Source organism: Giraffa tippelskirchi, chromosome 12 (assembly GCF_054371585.1).
Source record: "Giraffa tippelskirchi isolate mGirTip1 chromosome 12, T2T-mGirTip1v1.2.pri, whole genome shotgun sequence".
NCBI lineage: Eukaryota > Metazoa > Chordata > Mammalia > Artiodactyla > Giraffidae > Giraffa > Giraffa tippelskirchi.
Genome location: NC_137286.1, coordinates 126,064,683 through 126,090,196, shown reverse-complemented (window position 1 = coordinate 126,090,196; position 25,514 = coordinate 126,064,683). Strand labels below are relative to the sequence as shown.

Genomic DNA, 25,514 nt, shown 5'->3' with positions numbered 1-25,514 from the left:
AGAAGAAGAAAGGGTTGTTAACACAAACTAAGGTAAACAAATTCCAAGCAGGAAAAAATCATAAATTGCTTAAAATGATTTGAACAAAGAAAGGCATTTAAAAATCCTTGTCTCATTGTCTTAAAAGAGAGGCACATAGGTTGAACAGATTCAGCCTATCATACAGTGTATAATAAACTGATTCTTTCTGGTGTGTCTATATATGTATTATAGTTATGAAATTAAAGAGTGATGTTATAGCTATGACCACTCCAGTACTCTTGCCTGGAAAATCCCATGGATGGAGGAGCCTGGTAGGCTGCAGTCCATGGGGTCGCTAAGAGTCGGACACGACTAAGCGACTTCACTTTCACTTTTCCCTTTCATGCACTGGAGAAGGAAATGGCAACCCACTCCAGTATTCTTGCCTGGAGAATCCCAGGGACGGCGGAGCCTGGTGGGCTGCCTTCTATGGGGTCGCACAGAGTCGGACACGACTGAAGCGACTTAGCAGCAGCAGCAGCATATAGCTATGAAGTAACATGTGTTTTACTATGTATTTTATTTCATTTTTAAATAATTAAACATTATTTTTTGAAATTACTTTGATTTATATTCTATTGTAAGAAATTCCAAAAATTATCCCATTTATATTTTATCGCTTCCCTTAATAATGACAACATACAGGCTATGGTACAATATCACACCCAGGATATTTAACTTGGTTTATTCCACTGATCTTGTTCACTTTCCCCAGTTTAGTTCAGTCGCTTTTAAAATTTTCTATTTAACATGCTTTTGCCATTGTGATTTGTTGCACTTTCCTTCATATCGCTTATGATTGTGGTTTGCTGAGCCTCATGGATCTGTGAATTCTTTGTTTTCTACAACTTTAAAAAAATCTTTGGCCATGATTTAAGCATATTTTTATCTTATCTTTTCGTTTCTTTTGAGGGCTCCAATTATACACATAGTTGGAACTTCTTTACATTGTCCCACTGCTCACTAATTCTTTGTTCATTTTGTTAATCTCTTTTCTTTATTTCATTTTGAGTATTTTCCATAACTATGTATTTAAGTTCAATTATCTTTTCTTTTGTAACATCTAATCTTTTAATCCCATCTAGTGTATTTTTCACCTTAGACCTTATAATTTTCATCTTTAGAAGTTGTAGACATAATTTTTATCTTTCGAGCCTCTTACCATTTTAATATATACAATACAGGCAAAATAACCATCTAAAAATTCCTGTCTCCTATTTCTAACACCTATGTCATTTTGGGTTGAGTTTAAATTGATTAAATTCTGTTAATATTATTATGGGTCACAAGTGCTGTCTTTGCTCTTTGAATACCTGCTAGCTTCTTACTGGATGCTAGAAATTGTTAAATTTACCATGTTGGAAGCTGTTTATTTTTGTATGTTTAGAATTATCCCTGAAACTTCTTGTCTGGCATAGCTAGGTTACTTGGAATCAGCCTGATCCTCTCAAGTCTTGCTTCAAGATTTTTTAGGCAGGACCAGAACCGTGCCACCAGAGACAGGACCCTTCTATGTACTCTCCCCAGTGAATCAAGAAATTTTCAATCTGTTTAGAATATGCACTGCCCTGGCATCAGGCACTATTACCTCAAGGGTGGTTCTTCCCCAGTCCCAGATAATTACACTCATTCCTGGACTGATGAATGCTCTGGTGAATCCTTGGGCACTTCCATCTGTGGATCTCAAGACTTCCCATTACAGGATCTCTCATCTTTCTGGTAATGAACTTTTCCTCCTGGTCTCTTGGTTTTGTCTCTTTACCTCATGGAGCCCATGGGGTCCTAATTGAAGTCTGTCTTCCTGCACTGCCTTCTGGAAACTCTCTCAAGATCAAAAGTTGGAGAAAGCCTAATACCCATCTCATTTCTTTCCCATCACTTGGGCATCATTGTCTCGTGTCTTTCATTTGGTATCTTGAAATTGGATGTAAAACCGAATAAATGTTGAAAGTCCCCATAGAGAACAAATGTTGTAGTCATTTTGAGTTCCATCTAAGATAGATATACATCAACATTTTGTTACACCCTAGTAGTATTCCAGGGCTTCCTGGGCTTCCCACAGGGCGCTAGTCGTCAAGAACCACCCCCCACCCCACCCCGCCCCTGCCAATGCAGGAGACAAAAGAGACTCGGGTTATATCCTTGGGTCAGAAAAATTCCCTGCAGGAGGAAATGACAACCACTCCAATACTCTTGCCTGGAGAATTCCATGGACAGAGGAGCCTGGCAGGCTATAGTCCATGGGGTCACAAAGAGTCAGACATGACTGAGACATGAGTAGTATTCTATCCTATGGACAAATCATACATAATTTATTCACTAACTAGTTGGGTGAGATTGGGATAAAATCCATAAACTAGTCACCAGGGCTTTAATTCTAAGCTGTATGATTCAGGTCTTCTAGAGACTGAAGATCCTCTAGTGAGAGCATAAACATAATATGCGTTTGTTACATAAGGCAGAAAAAGGTCCTGTTCTCATTCTTATCCTGTAGAAACTCTTAATTCTATGGAAATGCTGTGTGGAATCTTTTCAAACTGCTTCATATTTACATCTCTCTCACTAGCTTCTGAAAGCCTGTGATTATAAGAACTGGCAAGCAACTTCTCTCTGCCTGTATTAATTCAGATTATTAAAGACAGGCATTAGCATGGTGAATGGTTATACTGGATTGTAGAAAACAACTGAATAAATTCAGTGGTAAGGATCTATATCCATTAGTTTACTCCCAAATTAGTTTGCAGAACTTGAAGCATTTTAGAACTAGGCTAAAGGAACATGCAAATAATAAAACATTTATAAACATTTATCCTCATGTTTAAAATTAGTATTTTTATTTAAAATAACTGTTCATGTTAACCATGACTATGATTATTTTATAAATATAAATTATTAGAATCGTATATATGCTTCTGTTTTTATTTTGCAATATTTTATTTTGTCACATTTTCTTAAAGAGTCAACAATGATAATGTTGGAATAGTAATGGACAATAGTATTAATACAGACTACATATTTTATGCTTAGAATTTTGCTTCTCCCAGTATGTAGTGTAACTTTGATATTCAAGGTACCTCATTGTTTAGTGGCACCAAACAAGCTCTGTGTCATGCTCACATATTCTGTGGATGAGGAATTAATTGCAGAGGAGATGGTTTATCTTTCCTCCTCATGCCAGAAACTACACCTGCAAAAGACTTCAGGCCTGGGATAATTGAATGAATGGATCTTGGAACCATTTGGAGATTTCTTCACCCACATGATTGCTACCTGACCTGGAATGATTGCAACACTGAGTTTAACAAGGACCTTCCAACAGAATATCTAAATGTGCCCTCTCCATGTCGACTGGCTTCTTTGCAGTCTTTATGATACTCAGTTTTCTGAGTTCAGATCTCAAGCAAGAGTAGCCAAGAGAATAAGTCAGAGGCTTCATCCCTTTTATGACCTACTCTAGAAAGTCATGTAAAGTCACTTCTATCAAACTGTACTGGGGAAAGCAATCACCAGATTCAAGGAAAGGGAACAGAGCCCTTGCAGACTGAAGTCAGTAGCATCAAAGAGTTGTGTGACTGTTTTTAAAATCACCACACTATTGATAATCCAAAGATGGTCAGGCTTCTTTAAGTCATGCCATTGTAGGACGATTAGTTCAAATTCAAATTCCCTCCAACTACAACTCCACCACTGTTCTTAATTTCTCATCTATTTTATTTTTCCCTTCTAAGGAGCAATAGTTATAAAATGGTAGAGCTGAAGTGTTGCCCAGTGTAATCCCTATTAGAAAAAGTGAGATATCTTAATTGAATACAATGTAGAAACAAGACAGGTCTTTTTTTTTTTTTTATCATGGACTACACTAATTTCTTGGGCTTCCCTGGTGACTCAGATGGTAAAGAATCTGTCTGCAATGCAGGAAACCTGGATTCAATCCCTGGGTTGGGAAGATATCCTGGAGGACGGCATGATAATCCACTCTAGTATCTTGCCTGGAGAATCCCCATGGACAGAGGAGCCTGGCAGGCTACAGTCAATGGGGTAGCAAAGAGTTGGACATGACTGAGCGGCTAAGCACAGCACAGTCCAGCATACTAATTTCTTATTCTCTGCCCTCATAATTATCATATGTTATATCATAATTATATTTATGTTATATATATGTTATATCATAATTATAATTGTTATCATATAGTTATGTTAATTATCATAGCATAATTAAATTGTTCTGATTTGATATACCTTGCATGGCTCATCACATACTGATTCATACAGCTAGTATTTTAAAATCTTTGAAAAGTAATACTTTAAATGGAGCTTTTTAAAGGGTTTAAAAAAAGACGGCTTTTGGTGGAGTTGGGGAAAATAATAAACAGCTACAGTTTCTGGTATTCTTTGCAGAAATTTTTCTTCATTTGACCAATAATCAGCATCTTCAAAGGTAAAAAAGACTAACTCAACATGCTTGCCGCCATGATTTCTTGTCTCATCTAACTTGCTGATAACAATATAATACTTTGGCTCCCAGTTATGAACACCTGTGAAGGTGAAGCAACATACTGTAAGAAAAAAAATAGAATTGATACATACATACTCTGTAACCATGTGATTGTATTTATCTTTTTATGTATGCCAGATAGTAATCCCAAATATGTATCATTATTTCATTATTTTCACAGAAATGTTTATGGTACCCAGTTAAATTTAACACTGGAAGGTAACAGAATTGATGATACAATTTATAACTTAATTGTGCATTTTAAATGTTTATACCTTTTTTTTCAAAAATGTTAAGTACCCTGCTCTTTTATTAAAAATGAAACTAGTCAATGAACCAGAGAAGGCAATGGCAACCCACTCCAGTACTTTTGCCTGGAAAATCTCATGGACGGAGGAGCCTAGTGGGCTGCAGTACATGGGGTCACGAAGAGTCGGACACGACTGAGCGACTTCACTTTCACTTCTCACTTTCATGCATTGGAGAAGGAAATGGCAACCCACTCCAGTGTTCTTGCCTGGAGAATCCCGGGAACGGCAGAGCCTGGTGGGCTGCAGTCTGTGGGGTCGCACAGAGTTGGACACGACTGAAGCGACTTAGCAGCAGCAGCAGCAACAATGCAAATACAATTTACCTATACAAATTGGACAGGCATTTTCAAGTGCCTAATCACTTGAAAGATTTCAATCAGATGAAACAAAAAAAATGTGCTCTTTAAGATGGCATTTTTTGTGGTCTAGGAAAAGAAAAACATCATGCCCAGATTAATTCAAATATTTAATCTGCTGTATTAATGATATTAGAATTTTATAGTGTTTAACCTAGAACATCCAGTACAATCATCTATTTATAAAAAGATGAGGGAATGATTGAGAAAATTGAAAATAATACCTAAAATCAAAAGCTAAATAAATCACAGGACACAGGAGCTAAAGAAAAGGTTCTCAATCAGGTGAGTTTTCATATTTACCTAGAGGTTTAAAACTATGGATTCCAGACTTCATCTTTTCACAAATTCTATGTCAGACATCTTGATTCCAGCTTGTGTTTCTTCCAGCCCAGTGTTTCTCATGATGTACTCTGCATATAAGTTAAATAAGCAGGGTGACAATATACAGCCTTGATGTTCTCCTTTTACTAATTGCAACCAGTCTGTTCCATGTCCAGTTCTAACTGTTGCTTCTTGACCTGCATAGAGATTTCTCAAGAGGCAGGTCAGGTGGTCTGGTATTCCCATTTCTTTCAGAATTTTCCACAGTTTATTGTGATCCACACAGTCAAAGGCTTTGGCGTAGTCAATAAGCAGAAACAGATGTTTTTCTGGAACTCTCTTGCTTTTTCGATGATCCAGCAGATATTGGCAATTTGATCTCTAGTTCCTCTGCCTTTTCTAAAACAAGCTTGAACATCTGGAAGTTCATGGTTCATGTATTGCTGAAGCCTGGCTTGGAGAATTTTGAACATTACTTTACTAGCATGTGAGATGAGTGCAATTGTGCGGTAGTTTGAGCATTCTTTGGCATTGCCTTTCTTTGGGATTGGAATGAAAACTGACCTTTTCCAGTCCTGTGGCCACTGCTGAGTTTTCCAGATTTGCTGGCATATCAAGTGCAGCACTTTCACAGCATCATCTTTGAGGATTTGAAATAGCTCAACTGGAATTCCATCACCTCCACTAGCTTTGTTCGTAGTGATGTTTTCTAAGGCCCACTTCACTTCACATTCCAGGATGTCTGGCTCTAGGTGAGTGATCACACAATCGTGATGATCTGGGTCATGAAGATCTTTTTTGTACAGTTCTTCTGTGTATTCTTGCCACCTCTCCTTAATATCTTCTGCTTCTGTTAGGTCCATACCATTTATGTCCTTTCTTGTGCCCTTCTTTGCATGAAATGTTCCCTTGGTATCTCTAATTTCCTTGAAGAGATCTGTAGTCTTTCTCATTCTGTTGTTTTCCTCATTTTCTTTGCACAGATTGCTGGGGAAGGCTTTCTTATCTCTCCTTGCTATTCTTTGGAACTCTGCATTCAGATGGGAATATCTTTCCTTTTCTCCTTTGCTTTTCACTTCTCTTCTTTTCACAGCTATTTGTAAGGCCTCCTCAGACAGCCATTTTGCTTTTTTGCATTTCTTTTCCATGGGGATGGTCTTGATCCCTGTCTGCTGTACAATGTCACGAACCTATGTCCATAGTTTATCAGGCTCTCTATCAGATCTAGTCCCTTAAATCTATTTGTCACTTCCACTGTATAATCATAAGGGATTTGATTTAGGTCATACCTGAATGGTCTAGTGGTTTTCCCTACTTTCTTCAATTTGAGTCTGAATTTGGCAATAAGCAGTTCATGATCTGAGCCACAGTCCGCTCCCGGTCTTATTTTTGCTGAGTGTATAGAGCTTCTCCATCTTTGGCTGCAAAGAATATAATCAATCTGATTTCAATGTTGACTATCTGGTGATGTCCCGTGTAGAGCATTCTCTTGTGTTGTTGGAAGAGGGTGTTTGCTATGACCTGTGTGTTCTCTTGGCAAAACTCTATTAGCCTTTGCCCTGCTTCATTCTGTACTCCAAGGCCAAACTTGCCTGTTACGCCAGGTGTTTCCTGACTTCCTACTTTTGCATTACAGTCCCCTATAATGAAAAGGACATCTTTTCTGGTTGTTAGTTTTAACCTCAGGTATGTAGATGGCACCACCCTTATGGCAGAAAGCGAAGAAGAACTAAAGAGCCTCTTGATGAAAGTGAAAGAGGTGTGTGAAAATTTGTCTTAAAGCTCAACATTCAGAAAACTAAGATCATGGCATCCGGTCCCATCACTTCATGGGAAATAGATGGGGAAACAGTGGAAACAGTGTCAGACTTTATTTTTGGGGGCTCCAAAATCACTGCAGATGGTGATTGCAGCCATGAAATTAAAAGATGCTTACTCCTGGAAGGAAGGTTATGGCCAACCTAGATAGCATATTTAAAAGCAGAGACATTACTTTGCCAACAAAGGTCCGTCTAGTCAAGGCTATGGTTTTTCCAATAGTCATGTATGGATGTGAGATTTGCATGGTGAAGAAAGCAGAGTGCCGAAGAATTGATGCTTTTGAACTGTGGTGTTGAAGAAGACTCTTGAGAGTCCCTTGGATGGCGAGAAGATCCATCCAGTCCATCCTAAAGGAGATCAGTCCTGGGTGTTCATTGGAAGGACTGATGTTGAAGCTGAAACTTCAATACTTTGGCCACCTCATGTGAAGAGCCCACTCATTGGAAAATACCCTAATGCTGGGAAGGATTGGGGGCAGGAGGAGAAGGGGATGACAGAAGATGAGATGGCTGAATGGCATCACCGACTCGATGGACATGGGTTTGTGTAAACTCTGGGAGGTGGTAATGGACAGGGAGGCCTGGCGTGCTGTGATTCATGTGGTCGCAAAGAGTCGGACATGACTGAGCGACTGAACTGAACTGAACTGATGTCAGAAATCTTTCTTTCCATTCCCATCACTTCCCTAGGATTTAGAATGCTGTCCTGTGATTTAGTTGGCATGTCATGGAGGTCTGTTATTCTAAAAGCATTTTTCCAGCAGCTACTATATGCTGAGTGTTGGAATGTGGAGTGAGTACAATGAGTGCCGAATTTCCTGTTCTCCAGGAGCTCAGTTGACTGAAGGAAACAGAAATAGACAAATGTTTGCAATTTAATACACTAAACACTATGACCGAATACCAAGAGGGTACTTAAACTAAATTGAGGAAGAGAAGGGCATTGCGTGTACTTGAAGGAGAAACACTGACCTGATTCTTAAAGGAAGTTGGAGGGGAAGGCATTTAATGAAGCTGGAAGGGAAAATGAGCCTAAGAAAATAAACAAGCATCAGCAACCTGAAGACTTTCTGCATCCTTCTATGGGAACTGGCTTTTATCCTAAGAATAGAGGAGCAGTTTAAGGTACCTACATGGGACATTAGTAAGATCCTTTTGTGATCTGAAAGTGTTCATCTGATTACATCATGTGGATCCCATCAGAATGGTACAAGCAAGAGTTTAATCATAGGAAGATTTTATTTGGCATGAAGTAAACTACATTGACAAGACCTTCTTTGTATTCTCATTATTATAGATTGATGATGATTTTAATCACATCTTATTTCCAGGTTCTTGACAAATAAAAAAACAAAAGCAAAGTCCAATTGTTGATCAACCTATAGCATCCATCTGATTTTAACTATTATATCCAAATTAAAAAAACTTGGCAGAATCGCTTGCCTTTTTTTTTCTTAAGCCTAAGCTTTTGTGTCTTTCCAGTCCTGACTTTACTATATCCAGTTTCAGACTGAGAAATTAGAATTTGGGGAGTGGACACATGGCTGGGGCTTTAGCTGAGCTGCTTACATGTAGATTTGCTGCACGTTTTAGCATAAGAATCTATGAATTAAGGTTTGGGTAGTATGCTGGTTTACAGGGCTGATTTTTAAATGCAATGGTTTTACCTCCAGATCGACTTGGCTCCTAAAATTCAGACATTCCCTTTTACTAAATAGATGAGATTAGTTTCTTCACTGAGAAAAAGAGAAACTCAAACATCCCTTCATATATTTCGCTCTCTAGAATTAAGGCAGAATCTTTCAAACCACCATAAAGACCTTAAGAACAATACTTTTCCCTAGCATTCTCCAAATTGTTTTTCTCCTAAGATTCTTACCTTAGCAGCAAACCTGTAGTCAACCAATGATGTGATGTTTCCTTTGGGATAAGATAGTAACAGAATATGAGATCAGTCTGGCTCACTGAAGTTTTTCTATTAAAACCAACCCTGCTTCTTTGTGTATTCCTTGAGACCAAATAACCTGAGATGAATATAGTTACTTTAACATTTCCAAAGCTATAGTAATATGACCAGAATTCTCTCGCGTATCTATCCTCTTTTATAAAAGGTATAAAGAGCCAGCAGGCATGTTGTGATTATCATGAGTATCCTAAAGTGTGAAAACACAGCAAATACAAGCCAACCCTCCATTATTACAGCAATTATACCCATAAAACTATGTTCTCAAATGTCATACCTAATAGACGTCAAGAGTGGCAAGGGTTTGAGATTTGACCTAACTTGCAAATGAACAAATCTGCTTGCAACAGTTTCATGAATTCAGACGGAAGATACAAGACTCCTAGGTCAGAGAATATATTCACAGCAATGGCAGTAGTCAGAGTATGAACACTTTTGCTCCAGTTCGGCACACCCCAGTTCCCACAGGGTGTCAAAGAAAGATGGATGACAGGAGCACATACAGCAGGTTGAGATACAGAAGAATCGTGCATTAGGAAACCTATATCGTTTACAATGGACAGTAAGCTTGCCTGCCTGTTACTCCTAAGAGAGACATTCTCTCTTTCAGGTCTTTGAGCAAACATGCCCTTTGCTTAGAAGAGAAAATTCATCTTTAATGCTATTTTCTATACAGACATCCCAGAAAAGTAGGTTTGGAACAAAGAACATTAAAATATGCTCCATATGGGCAGAAATGTGAGAGATCTATAGAGAAATATTTCCCCCAATTTTATATATATGATTTATACATGTATAAAAATAAATACAGATAAATATATATATAACAAAAATTATTATACATATATATGTCCACATATATAAATAAAATTATATACATATGTGTCTATAACTACAAGTGAGAGATGCATGCATACATAATACATAGAAACATAGATACATATATACATATATGAATATAATGTTTGAGAATCAGAAGAGTGCCTTTTATCCTATGGATGGCATTGAGTTATTGTTGTTGAGTGCAAATTTATACTGTGTACCTCTAAGCTTCAATACTCACTGAGATTTTCATCTTCCATATATGACAAACAATGTTTTAAATTATTTAGTTTTCATTTTCCTTTTTATTTTTGTGTTTCTAGCATTCTAATCATGAAGTATATGCAGAATTTTAACTAGAGAGCCTGATTAAAATATTATGCTTAGCTTTAAAAAAAGTAACAGCCACTTAATTTACCTTCATATTCTTCCATCATGAATAAGAACCCCGAAGGCTATATTGGTAACATGTTCTAATGGCTGCTGTCATTTTCTAATGTGGCATTCTGTGGGATTATAGATCTTTGCCTCCTAAAGAAAGTATCATGGTTGTTTACACTTTTACTTTCCCTAAAGATTTCATCTGAGCAGATTCCAAAAGAAAAGGCTATTGCTGGTAATACCAAAATTGTTGTCCTAGCATACCTCTGAGGAAGACTATGTAGTCATACAAATAGGTTACTCAGCATTGAGTCTTTCTTTAGATTTTGATGGATCTGAGAAACTTGAGTCATTTTAATGAAAACGTATTTTTATTTGATTGCCTCACGATTTTTCCGATACAAGTAGGATATGCATCTATGTACAATGTCCTGAATTGGTTCCTTCTTCTTTCAAGAAGTACCCTAATGAAACACTAAAATCATCTCATTTTTAAATTGATCTCTTTTATGATGCTTATAGGAATAAAATTAGATAACTTCTAACCTATATTTTTACTCCCAGACATTTGTTTTCTGAACACATGCCACTGTAATGTGTTATATCACATTATTTGCATTTAGTTTATCATTTAAATTAAAAATGAACCTCTATGTTGCTTTGACAATAAAGTGTGGATTCACAGTAAAAACACTGTGATATATCATGGATAAAAATGGAATCATATTGCATTAAGGGATAGATACATTAAGGGTTTGTTAAAGTACAATTTTGACTATAAGAAGTCTGTATCTCTGCAACAGTATTTATAAGTACTTTCTAAAATTATGTGCTATAATAATATGATTTTTATATTGTTGTTGTAAACAAACCTTAATATTTGTCAGACCTCCGATATCAATGAACATTTTCAAAAACCTTGGTTACCGGAACAGAATAAAACTGAGAATAAATTGATGGCCATTCAGATAAAACAACCAGGTGCTCCTACCCCAGACATTAAACACCAGAGTAGGAAATCTCTTGAGAAAAATAGTTGTAGATATGCTGAAGAAAAACACTGTTAGAAAAAATTGGCCAACATGAACTAAGAAAGTGATGGTGAAAAAAATGGAATAATCAGTGAAGGTACTAAGGGGAAATCAAACACCCAGTTTCCCATTTTGTTTTTGAATTCAGAAGGATAAATTTCTGTATATGCTAGAGAACAATTTTGTAAAAAATTGAATTGTTGCAGCTGCTACAGTATTGATCTTAACTTACTGTTGTTAAAGAAATGCTTCATGGAGTCAACAGACTACTCAGGTTGTATGATAGTTACCTTCAATAATTCTAACACATTCTCTGTACCCCAGACAACATCCCCATGTTCACACCTTAGCCAGGGAATATCCGTTCCTTCTCTCTATGCCACACCCAGTAACTTTATAGGGAACAATTTACAGTATAAGTAGAATTGCCATATTAATGAAATCATGATCTCTTCCTAGAATTCCCTGAGGCCTCCTCTATTCCCAAAGTGGTTGTATTTAATTTGAACATTTACTGTCAGGTATCCTGTATCTAAAGCCCAGATTAAATATCTCAAGAAAGTGATGGATGACCTGTAGGCAATTTTTCCTGTTATAGATGGTATTATTGGGGCTGAACCCCTGAAGATTTACATAAACCTAACAAATCCTCTACTGAAACTTTCACAATACACTTTAAAACCAGAAGCTAAAAAAAGCATTAAAGCCAATAGTCAAAGACTGACAGAAGAAGGGCTTATTTTATCTTTTCACAATCCTTCTATTAGTATCCTCGCAGGCAAAAACTAACCACAGAAAACATAAACAACAGCAACAACAGAAATAAACAAAACACTCAGACTTTATTAGAAGTACCTTTAGTAAATGTAAGACAAAATCGTATTTGCAAATGGGTTATACCTTAAAAATGAAACAGGAATATAAAGAGGAATTTATTGTAATTCTTTTCGTAAGACATTCTGCTAAGGGACAGAGCTAAATCAAGCTCATTAGAGTATGTGTTGGTTAACTGGGGATAAGACTAATAATTTGTATATTGATAGAAGACACTCTTTTGGAGTCATCCATAAATTTGGAAAATTTTGAAAACCACAAAGCTTTCTAACTTCCAACAGCAACCCAATTAAGAATGATCAAGAAATTAAAGAAATTTTCTGTAGCTGTAGCTATCATAACTGTAGTTTATACAAAAAGGCATAGATAAGAAAGATAAAAGAAATTCCTTGGCTTTTCCAGACAGTCTACAATAATATAATCCTAGCCCTCATGATATACCAAAGAGACCAAATATTTGGAAAATTTGAGAGAGATAGTTTTAGAATTCCCAGCATTGTCTCCTGCATAGAAAAGGGATAGAGGAAGAATCTAAATGCCAAGCATGAGAATAACACTTGGCACTCCAGGGCAAGAGGTTAAGTAGGCCTGGAGGACCTCAAGTAGGGACTTGCAAAAAATTGACATGAGATTACCACCCCAGCAAGGACTAGCTAGCTACAGTACTTAATGAAAATTGTTGGGGAAAATTTATGGTGAAGCTCCTAGATTTTCCTCTGGTGTATCTGTCACCACCATAATGGTGAACTATAAAGGTATGATATAGAAGAGCCCAAACCATAGGACTCCTTTGAGCATATCCAACTGGATTTCATAAAACTATCTCTGATGTGGGTTTTGAATACATGATGGTCATTGTTTGCTTATTCTCTGTTAGCTTTTTCTCTTCAAAGCGCTATTTCTCACATGGTAGCAAAAAAAATTGATTTGGTATTCCCAAACTCAGAAATTCCAAGACGTCTTTCTAGTGAAAGTGAAAGTGAAAATTGCCCAGTCGTGTCCGGCTCTTCATGACCCCATAGACTCTACAGTCCATGCAATTCTCCAGGCCAGAATACTGGAGTGGGTAGCCTTTCCCTTCTCCAGGGGATCTTCCCAACCCAGGGATTGAACCCAGGTTTCCCACATTGCAGGCGGATTCTTTACCAACTGAGCTATCAGGGAAGCCTAGTGACAGAGGCACTCATATGATTGAAACCGTTCTTAGAGAGTGTTACAAAACCCTACCACTATTTATACACTTTACAGTTCATATAAACCTGATTATTCAACAAAGGTATAATGAAGAAGTGGAATTCTGAAAATTAAATTAGTCATACTCTCAGAGATTTTCAAACTTTCTCACCTGAAGGAATGGTCTTTGGTTTTAATGAAATTCCTACTGAAATGCTTTAACTTTCCCGTGATGAGTTAATAACAGGTCAGTGATAGGATCTATTCTACACTCCACATTCTTGCAAGCAGACATGACCATATCTTTCAGGTGATTCATGTAACACACCCATTGTTAGCACCAGATATAGTCAGCCTTTCTCAGCATCTTCCTAAACCATACTGACATGTCTCAATACCTGGAGAAATGGTGTGACGGGAGAGTCAGTACACAGTCCTCAAACACTGATAGAAATAATCTTGTCAGATATTCTTAGCTAGTTCAGTAATGAAACTCTGAGGAATTGATGCTTTTATTTACGTACTTCAACTAAAGAAGAAAAACAATCCTTGTATCACTGAAAGATGGTCTCTGCTACTGATCTCGAGCTGAAAACTCTTAATAACTGTCTGGAATCATTTGCCACTGAGAGACCTCAAGTAGAGGTCTCTCTACCGAAGTAGAGGCAGTTTCTACCCAACATTTTTTTTTTTTTTGATTGAAGTTATAGTTGGTTTACAATTGTGTGTTAAGTTCTGCTATACTGCAAAGTGATTCAGTTATACCTATATATCTTCTTTTTTATATTCATTTCCATTATGATTTATTATAGGATATTAAATGTATGTACTATGTGGTAGGACCTTGTTTCTACCCTAGACTTTTGAATCAAGTAGTTGGCTATATGAGATGTAGACAACTTCTACCCAAGATACATGGGGCAAAAAAATTTCATCCTTTAATCTTTCTTAATATTGTTTTTTGAAGCCTTAATCATGCCTTAATATGAGTCTAATACTTGGACACAATTTATTTGGGTACTGGCTAATGCATGTAATAAAATGAATTGTTGGGTTTATAAGCATTTTCCCTTGGAAGCCACTGAGCTTACCTTGGTATGATTTCCTATGATGAATTTGTTTGTTTTCTGGTTTATTCAGTCATTAGGTAACTTTTAAATGACACATACTCCAGCAGGCTAAATAGCCATAAATTTAAATTCCTCTTTTACTTTATTATTAGAAAAGGAAATTCCTATCTCCACCAAAAACAATACTCCAGGACCTCTTGTTAGAGCCAGCTTTTTTTTTTTTTTCTTTAACATTGATTGATGTGCTTTCATAGAAATAAAACATAGAAGAAAATTAGAGAACATATGGAAACCATCTCCCTTTTACCAGTCTTCTGAGCAAGAAGCTTTACTTTTCTTTTGCTTATGTCTGTCTATTTATTTTAATACTAAAAATTTGATTTCCTGGTGATATGTCATTATAGATGAGCAGCACCCTGTTGTTAGATACTGGACTTCATTTTCAGAACTGAAATTCTTAACCCCTTGAGGTGGTTCTCGACTATATTCTTCTCTTCTCAAACCTCTTCACTCTGTGCTTTACAATATGGCCAAAATGGGGAAATCCTAAGTGATTCGGTCAGAGAAGAGAAGGAGTGATAGACAGTGTCTTCGCCCATGAAACTGAACAGGCAGTGATACAGAATGGAAGCTGTTCAGGTAGCATATTGGCTTCTTGAGGAAGAATATGTGCTGTCTTAAGGAAAGAATGGGATCCTTATATCTATGCTGATCTCTCTAGGCTCTTTAATATTAATAAAAGAGATCTGAGAAAAAAAACAAAGACATTTTAATTAGGCAACTTGACTAATATAACAAAATTGAGCTCTGAAGACATATTGGACTGGAAATGGAATCTGTTCTCTTGGCTTAATTTGAGCACTTTTGGCTACTGACATAAACACAGACTATAAACTCTGATAATAATTCTCTTATTTTTCATCTGTTGTGTGCTGTGTAGATGTATGATTTCCACTGTCTTAAATGTTTCTGTGGAAAGAAAATAATAAACTCTCTGCATAGCTGCTGTACCATTAGATATTCTAACAAACAGTCATCAAGCCACAGACAGGAAAACATGACACTTAAGGAGGTGAAACAACAACTCCTGGAACTCGAGACAACATTGAGACAGCTCAAATAGTAGTGAAGAGTGGGATCGGTTATGTTCACAGATGTTAATGGCCCACCTTCAGCTCAGGTTTTAGACTGGAAGCTGGGGGTTGGCGGTGGTACACTGTCAACTGAAACAGTCTCCAAACACTCAACTTCTTGCCTGTGTGCTGCTTAGTTGCTTCAGTCGTGTCCGACTCTTTGTGATACTATGGGCTGTAGCTCACCAGGCTCCTCTGTCCATGGAGAGTCTCCAGGTGAGAATCCTGGAGTGGGTTGCCATGCCCTCCTCCAGGGGATCTTCCTGGCCCAGAGATCGAGCTCGCCATCTGTGTGTGTCTCCTGCTTTACAGGTGGCTCCTTCACCCACTGAGCCGCATGGGGAGCTCCACCTTCTTGCCTGCTCTAGTGTAATTTCGCTGTTTGGTGGCCTTCACTAACATGGTTTTGCAATCTAGTTAATGGGCTTCCCCGATCGCTCAGTTGGTAAAGAATCTGCCTGCAATGCGAACGACCCTGATTCAATTCCTAGGTCGGGAAGATCCCCTGGAGAAGGGATAGGCTACCCCCTCTAGTATATTGTTTAACAGGACTTTACTAATCTTTGAAAGATAAAAGTTGCAAATAACCTTATTGTTAATTTCAGGAACATTCTGAAGACCTTATTAAAGATGACACTTCCTATCTTTTCAATATATTACTTAAAATAACTCTTTATTCCATAAGCTTGTTTCAAAACCCTCATCTCAAAATCTTTGTCTTACTGGGTCTACCAGTCCTAAACTATTACATCTTGGGTTTCCCTTTTCAATTAAAATATCTTAATCAATTCTTAAGATATACAGAGTTCCTTGGCATTGCATTCATGGTTTTTTAAGGTCTGCTTCATGCTCACCTCACTAGCCTCATACCTCATGGTCCAAGTACTCCTAGTTTTCAAATTACTTTCAGGCAGAACCAATACTGGTTCTCAATTTCATTTTCAACAGTTCACCACTTCTCTTCCAAGAAATTTCTTTCTGCTCTTTGTTGATATTACCTCTTTTATGGCACTTTCTCTGAAGCCTTAGGATTTCAATCATATACATATGCTAATGTATCTATTAAACTGCTTTTAAAGTTTTGTTTATATGTGTTTCATACTATTTTTATGTTATGACTTACTGGTTAATACTCTACAAGAAATTTTGGCAACTGTGCTTGACAGAATTAAGACTGAAAACAATACTACCCACAAGTCAATTATAATGTAACAAAATCTCTACAATGTAACAGTGTCTCAGAGTGTCTATAAAAGAATCCAGTTACTGCACTATTTAATGTTCACCATTCAACACCAGGTTGTTTTTTGGAGAGGAATGTTTACTGCCTTGAATAAACTCTCTTATGTTCTCATGAGGCCAAGTTTCTTGCATGTTCCAGAAAACACTTTCTTTGACTTTCATTTAGTTTTATGCTTCATCTCTTACCTCTGACACAAAACAAGTTGTACCTTGCTCTGCAAACAGTGTAGCATTCAACCTGACAGATATGGCCTTAAAAATAGGTATATATAGTTTAAAATCAAAATACATGTTATACATCAATCAAAATGTGGCACATAGCTGGAGAGGGTTTAGGAACACTATTATGCTGTGCCATGCTTTGTAATACTAGTCAAAGACCATTGTTTAAGACAGTTTCTTGAATCCTGGTATATAGATTTTTATATTCCCAGGGCTTAGTACAGTAGTTGAAATATCAGCAGATTAAATTGAATCAAAATCACAATGTCTAACCTATCTTTTCTATTTTCATCTATTTATGCATCAATAAATAGAGTTACTTTTCTCTCAACTGTGATTTTTTTTTTCTTTAAAAGAAGCAAGAGAACATGTTGCTACAACAAGTAACAGGGGGCTTCTGAAGAACTGCCTTGGGCACCTTAATTAATGTGCTCAGTAGTTTTGAATAACTGAGATTCAATTGAGGATGCAAAGAGAGTCCAGGGCAATGCTTTTTTTTTTTTTTAACAAATGACTAAAACCATGTAGGTCGTATTATTAATATCTGATTTTGCTCTTACTTGTGAAGTTGATAAATTCTCTGAATGTTTAGGAAACATTCTGAACATTCAGGAACATTCTGAAGACCTTATTAAAGATGACACTTCCTATCTTTTCAATATATTACTTAAAATAACTCTTTATTCCATAAGCTTGTTTCAAAACCCTCATCTCAAAATCTTTGTCTTACTGGGTCTACCAGTCCTAAACTATTACATCATGGGTTTCCCTTTTCAATTAAAATATCTTAATCAATTCTTAAGATATACAGAGTTCCTTGGCATTGCATTCATGGTTTTTTAAGGTCTGCTTCATGCTCACCTCACTAGCCTCATACCTCATGGTCCAATGTTCCACAAAGTTAACTTTCTTATCATTCAACTTTAAAACAGGTTCACTGTCTGTTGCATGCAAGTCATTGAGTGGAGGCTAAAGAACTGAATTTTAAATTTTATTTAAGTAATAATTTTACATACTCGCATGTGGTTTGTGACTGTTGGACAATGCAAGTCTGGATAATAAACAATGCCTACCATATAGAATTTACTTATATTCTTTGCAATTTAGAACTACATTTTTCTATTTATTCTTCACTTGTTATTTTTGTCATTCTTAACTTTTTTGATCTTGTTATTCTCATAACTTTTTCTTGTTTTTGCTTATTCGTTCTCATATATTTCTCTCTTCATTTTGCTTTTGGTTGAATGTTAATGTAATCTTGATTTTTCTCTACTTCCCTTGAAGGCAGTTTCTCCTCCTTCAAACTTTTTTCAACATTTTAGTAAGAAGAATCTTTCCAAAATTAAGTATTTAGTATACAGGCAAATGAATGAATTAATTATATTTTAGCAATCCTTTTTATCTTTAGGGTATTGGACAGGGACTTACTCATAGACAAAAATAAATATTGTTGAATACTGGATAGTCTCTTTATGATATAGAAAGTCCTCTAATTCATGATAGGCTTGGCAATAGAATGTAATATGTATTAATTCCATTCCATTAACCCTTCTAGAATTTTCTTGGAGTTTTCTTGGAGAAAAAGTAAAAAGAGATCAGCATACCATGAAGCCTCTACTTCCTTGTTCATAAAAGTGGGTGTAAAAAAATATGTTTCTAAAGCATTCCAATTATAACTTTCAGAAAAATTGAAACCTTGACTAAAGTCAGTAGAGGTTTGATAATTCTTCTGACAATATCCATCGAACTAATTTAATCATTAATATAACTCATTTTTTGCTTTTAAAAATGGATGGGCATAATTCACTTAAGCTAAGATTTTATCACTTCAAAAACATGTATGGAATACCTGATATATATTTCATGTATTTCACAATTTATTTATATATCAATAAGTGGATTAAACAATATCATACAGGGCGTGTTTGTGTTTTAATATTACCCATACCACCTACTTATTCTCATTTTGTGTCTATTTTGGATTTTATTATTTCCCTTTTAAAAAGAATTCTAATAGGAATGTAGAAAATGAGAAGGTATTGTCTAAATGTCTCATCAGCAGGAACTAAGGCATTTCTATGTAATTTGATTTGCTTCTAATCAGACAATCATTCTTTCCCAAAAATCCACAAAGACTAAACAGATTCCCTAAAAACTAATGAAACTAATAACATCTTACTGTAGAAGCCTATTTAGAACTGCTTTCATTACCAGAAACTGAATTGTCCCAGGAAGTTTACAATCATTTAGGCTTTATATGTAAAGCATGGAAAGACGACCCAATTCTCCACCTGTCATTATCATTCAGATGCTTCCACTGTTCTCAATGGAACATCTCCCATCATCATTATAATTTTATATATTCCTGATCTCTGCTGTGTGCTTCCCCATCACTTTCAGGCTTTAGAAGAAACTTCACACTCTTCTGAGAATACTTCTTCCCTGTATCCCTAAGCTCCCTACAGATTTTGCACGTCCTGTTTTCTGTTTGTTTTTTTTAAGCCATCAGCATTGCACAGGAGCTATCTGAGACATACTTTAGTTACCTTGCTTTTGATTCTCACTTCCAAGCCATTTCCCATCTTTCCTTCAAATACCACAGCTCTTTTGAGATGCATGACATCATATTTACATACAAAATTTTGCAGTTGTAAACATTTACAAAGCTTCCATTAAGTTCTAATTCATCATAAATGTTTTCACCAGGGTCATCGTCTTCATCCTTACATTTCTTCAATATCTCCTCATTATATAGAGTCTTTTCAATTGGTTCCTCATCTCCTTTCCATCATTTTCAACATCTTGTACTCATCCACCTTACCTAGATAAATTACATTATCAATAACTGAACAAGCTCCACAGTCTTCGTGCTACTCATTCCTGACTTCTACTACCTATCTTCCCAAGCTGCGGCTGGATCTATTACCACCTTCTAAAAATTTCTTTAGCGTTATAGAGACTGCCAAAACTTTGACCACATCTCCTATCTTTTGGCTACCTATTACCCTCAACTCATGTCCTATAAACATTTCTCTTCATTTCTCCTCCTCCTATCAGAAATACTGAAAGTCAGGGTTCTAACATAAACAGAGCCAGTAGGATATGTGCATATGAATATGCATGCAGGTATGCATATGAATATACACACATATACATAGTTCAGATCAGTTCAGTCACTCAGTCGTGTCCGACTCTTTGTGACCCCATGAATTGCAGCACGCCAGGCCTCTCTGTCCATCACCAACTCCCAGAGTCTACCCAAACCCATGTCCATCGAGTTGGTGATGCCATATACATAGTAAAACAGAAATAAAAAAGAAGGAAAAAAGTAAAAAAGTAGTAAAAAAGAAGGAAAAGAGTAAAACTAAGGATTTAATAAAACTTTCACACTTATTATTTTTTTCCAAAATCTATATTTAATATATGTGCTCACTTTCATAGTAATATGAAAATTATGACTTTCTAGGCTTCACCTATCCAACATGACATACATACCAAATATGTCCCCAACATGTTGTTTTGAGTTTCAGTTTAACTTTATATTTAAGATAACTGACAAAGCTTTATAAAAGAACCACTTGAATCATCACAGTTATTCATTGTTTTCTAAAATGGATAATTGATTCCATTTTTAGTAAGTTACCATTGATGGGGTAATTTTCTTTTCAGATATTGGTGTAGTATAATGAGTAGTTTTATCCTAGTAAAATACAAAAAAAAAGAATTTCAAATCTCTAGCTTCTCTCATCTGTAAAATTTCTCAGAAATGCACACTTTAGTGTTCAAGATGAAAAATGTGAATCTATCATAATATTTCACATAGTCTTATTAAAGTCTCATTTTTCCTATCAAACTACTCACTTTTGGTGACAACACTGTATAAAAATTCGAAAGTATGAACTCTGTGGTCTTACCTAAAATGGGGAATGGCTTCCATGTCAGCCAGATTTCCTATTGAGAACTAGAGATGGTCTTCCATATTTCAAAGTCTACTTCCCTCCAAGATGCTAAACACCCTTGGTCAAAGGACTCAATATTTTCATAATTATATGATATACCCATGTAGGAGGAGCCAGATTAGTAGAAATAAATAATTGTTTTATTTGTGTTTTCAAAATTACTTATAAATAAAACAAGAGCTAGCATTATTTGATAGTCATTTGGATAAGGTTTCATATTTTTAATCTTACTGAATCATCATTAATTTTTAATAGAACAGTGAAATTAATGTAATAATTATAGTAAAAAAAAAAAAACTAGGTTACCAAAGGTTAACTCATTCTAAACCAGAGTTAGTATTTAAATAAAAGATTTCCAAATGTAAATACAAACTTATATTTTTAATATATATTTATATATCTATAATAAAAATCATGTTAATTTAGATATTTCAATAAAAATAAAATGACATTAAATAGGTTATTTTAAATAATTATTAAATTTGGCACAAAATAGAACATTTGTAATATTAGACTTGGTCTTTTCAGAAGTATTCTAATAGGTGGACATTCAAATATCAGTTAAGAAATCTTAAGGGAGCATAGTTACATTATTCTTTTTATTGATGGTTACACTATATAGTTGACTAAACTTTTTAAAAAAGGAAAAACAAGCATATATATAAATATACATTATATATATATACACATATATAAACATCTCTAAAATGTAAATTGGATATCTGTAGGAATTCTTATATTTTGATATTTTGTTAAATATACATTAGGAAAATATTTATTTTCTCAATTTGAGATCATGTAAACAAGGAAATATATCTGATTTGCAATTTGTATGCCTCTCTGATTACAATGAGGAAAGAAAATATCTAGAAGTTAAGTCAAATGATTTGGATCAAATTTATTTAATATTGAATATTTCATTACACAAAGAATTATTCACTTTGTCCCTGTTACAGAAATAATTATCTGTTTGAAAATGATGAGCATGTGGAAGAGTATAAAAATTTTAATTTCAACTATAACCAGTGTGCTGTGTGTTAGACCTTCAGGACTTATTTATCTACTACTTGAAAGTTTGTACCTTTAAACAACGTCTTCCCAATTCCCCCATCCCCAGGCCCCAGTAACTGTTCTACTTTCTGTTTCTAGAGAGTTCAGCTTTTTTAGATTCCACATGTAATGATATAATAAAATATCTTTTTTTTTTTGTCAGCCTGGCTTATCTCATTTAGTATAATTCCCTCAAGGTCCATCCATGTCATCATATATGCCAGGATTTTCTTCTTTCTCATAGCTAGATAACATTTCATTGTATATTTGTTTATGTGTACATATGTATAAAACATCTTCACAGAAATAGAAAGAACAGCCCTAAATTTGTACAGAATCATAAAAGATCTCAAATATGCAAAGCAACACTGAGAAAAAAGAATGAAGATGGGGTCATAACATGTCCTTATATCAAACTATGCTAGAAGGCTATAATAATTAAAAGATTATGTTACTGCAATAAAAAGAGACACATAGTCCAATGTAAAAGAATAGAGAGACCAGAAATAAACCACCACATATAGTCAACTAGAGAGTCAACAAAAGAGTCCAAAATGCAGTAATTGGGTGCAGTCTCAAAAACAACAGAATGATCTCTCTTTGTTTCCAAGGCAAACCATTCAATATCACAGTAATCCAAGTCTATGCACCAAACAGAAATGCTAAAGATGCGAAGTTGAACAGTTCTATGAAGACCTACAAAACCTTCTAGAACTAACACCCAAAAAAGATGTCCTTTTCATTATAGGGAACCAGAATGCAAAAGTAGGAAGTCAAGAGATACGTGGAGTAACAGACAAATTTGGACTTGGAGTACAAAATGAAGCAGGGCAAAGGCTAATAGAGTTTTGCCAAGAGAATGCCCTGATCATAGCAAACACCCTCTTCCAACAACACAAGTGAAGACTCTACACATGGACATCACCAGATGGTCAATACGGAAATCAGATTGATTATATTCTTTGCAGCCAATGATGGATGAGCTCTATACAGTGAGCAAAAACAAGACCAGGAGCTGACTATAGCTCAGATCATGAAAAATTCAGACTTAAATTGAGGAAAGTAGGGAAAACCACTAGACCATTTCAGGTATGACCTAAATCAAAGGCCTTGCAATTATACAGTGGAAGTGACAAATAAATTCCAGGAATTAGATCTGATAGATAGAGTGCCTGAAGAACTATGGATGGATGTGTGTGATATTGTATAGGAGGCAGTAATAAGACCAGCCCCAAGAAAAAGAAATGCAAAAAGAGAAAATGGTTTTCTGAGGAGGCCTTACAATGAGCCAAGAAAAGAAGAAAGCAAAAGGCAAAAGAGAAAGGGAAACATATACCCATTTGAATTCAGAGTTCCAAAGAATAACAAGGAGAGATAAGAAAGCCTTCCTCAGTGATGAATGCAAATAAATAGAGGAAAACAATAGAAAGGGAAAGACTAGAGATGTCTTCAAGAAAATAAGTGATACCAAGGGAACATTTCATGCAAAGATGGGCACAATAAAGAACAGAAATGGTATGGACCTAACAGAAGCAGAAGATATTAAGAAGAGGTGTCACAGAAGAACTATAAAAAAAAAAAAAATCTTCATGACCCAGATAACTACAATGGTTTGATCACTCACCTAGAGACAGACATCCTCAAGTGGGCCTTAGGAAGCATCACTACGAACAAAGTTAGTAGAGGTGATGAATTCCAGTTGAGCTATTTCAAATCCTAAAAGATGATGCTGTGAAGGTGCTACACTCAATATGCCAGCAAAACTGAAAAACTCAGCAGCGGTTTCACTGCTCACAGGACTGGAAAAGGTCAGTTTTCATTCCAATCCCAAAGAAAGGCAATGCTAAAGAATGTTCAAACTACCACACAATTGCATTCATCTCATACACTAGCAAAGTAATGCTCAAAATTCTCCAAGCCACGCTTCAACAGTATGTGAACCATAAAATTCCAGATGTTCAAGCTGGATTTACAAAATGCAGAGGAACCAGAAATCAAATTGCCAACATCCACTGGATCATCAAAAAAGCAAGAAAGTTCCAGAAAAGCATCTACTTCTGCTTTATTGAATATGCCAAAGCCTTTGACTAGGTGGATCACAGCAAACTGTGGAAAATTCTTCAAGTGATGGAAATACCAGACCACCTGACCTGCCTCCTGAGAAATTTGTATGCAGGTTGAGAAGCAACAGTTACTACCAGACATAGAACAACAGACTGGTTCCAAATAGGGAAGGACTAAGTCAAGGTTGTATATTTTCACCCTGCTTATTTTACTTATATGCAGAGTACATCATGAGAAATGCTGGGCTGGATGAAGCACAAACTGGAATCAAGATTAATGGAGAAATATCAATAACCTCAGATACACAGATGATACTGCCCTTATGGAGGAAAGCAAAGAAGAACTAAAGAGCCTCTTGTTGAAAGTAAAAGAGAATAGTGAAAAAGTTAATTTAAAACTCAACATTCAGAAAACTAAGATCATGGCATCTGGCCCTATCATTTCACGGCAAACAGATGGGGAAACAATGGAAACAGTGAGAGACTATTTTTGGGGGCTCCAAAATCACTGCAGATGGTGACTGCACCCATGAAATTCAAAGCCTCTTGCTCCTTGGAAGAAAAGTTATGACCAACCTAGATAGCATATTAAAAAGCAGAGACATTGCTTTGCCAACAAAGGTCCATGTAGTCAAAGCTATGGTTTTTCTAGTAGGTATGTATGGATGTGAGAGTTGGACTATAAAGAAAGCTGAGTGCCAGAGAATTGATGCTTTTGAACTGTGGTGTTGGAGAAAACTCTTGAGACTCCCTTGGACTGCAAGGAGATTCAACCAGTCAGTCCTAAAGGAAATCAATCCTGAATAATCACTGAAAGAACTGATGCTGAAGCTGAAGCTTCAATACTTTGGCCACCTGATGTGAAGAGCCCACTCATTGGAAAAGACCCTGATGCTGGGAAAAATTGAAGGTGGGAGGAGAAGGGGCGTTAGAGGATTAGATGGTTAGATGGCATCACTGCCTCGATGGACATGAGTTTGAGCAAGCCCTGGGAGTTGGTGATGGACAGGGAAGCCTGGCGTGCTGTAGTCCATGGAGTCACAAAGAGTTGGACATGACTGAGTGAATGAACTGAGCTGATAGTCAACTAATATTTGCAAAGGAGCCAAGAACAACATTCAATGGGAAAGTGATAGTCTTGTCAACAAATAGTGTTGAGAAAACTGAATAACTATATGCAGGTAAATGAAATTAGATTTCACTTTATACAAAGCCACAAAAAAATTAACTTGAAATTGATTTGA

At 36.0% G+C, this 25,514-nt stretch overlaps 1 long non-coding RNA gene across 1 annotated transcript in view; it reads left to right on the top strand.

Annotated features, from left to right (window-relative positions):
- The window catches only part of LOC145529436 (uncharacterized), a 294,204-nt gene extending 289,595 nt beyond the window's left edge, over positions 1-4,609 (top strand). Inside the window, exon 15 of the long non-coding RNA XR_014071225.1 lies at positions 4,420-4,609. This is a non-coding gene — a long non-coding RNA (uncharacterized LOC145529436). The remainder of the gene's footprint in view (positions 1-4,419) is intronic.
- Positions 4,610-25,514: the final 20,905 nt, after the last annotated feature.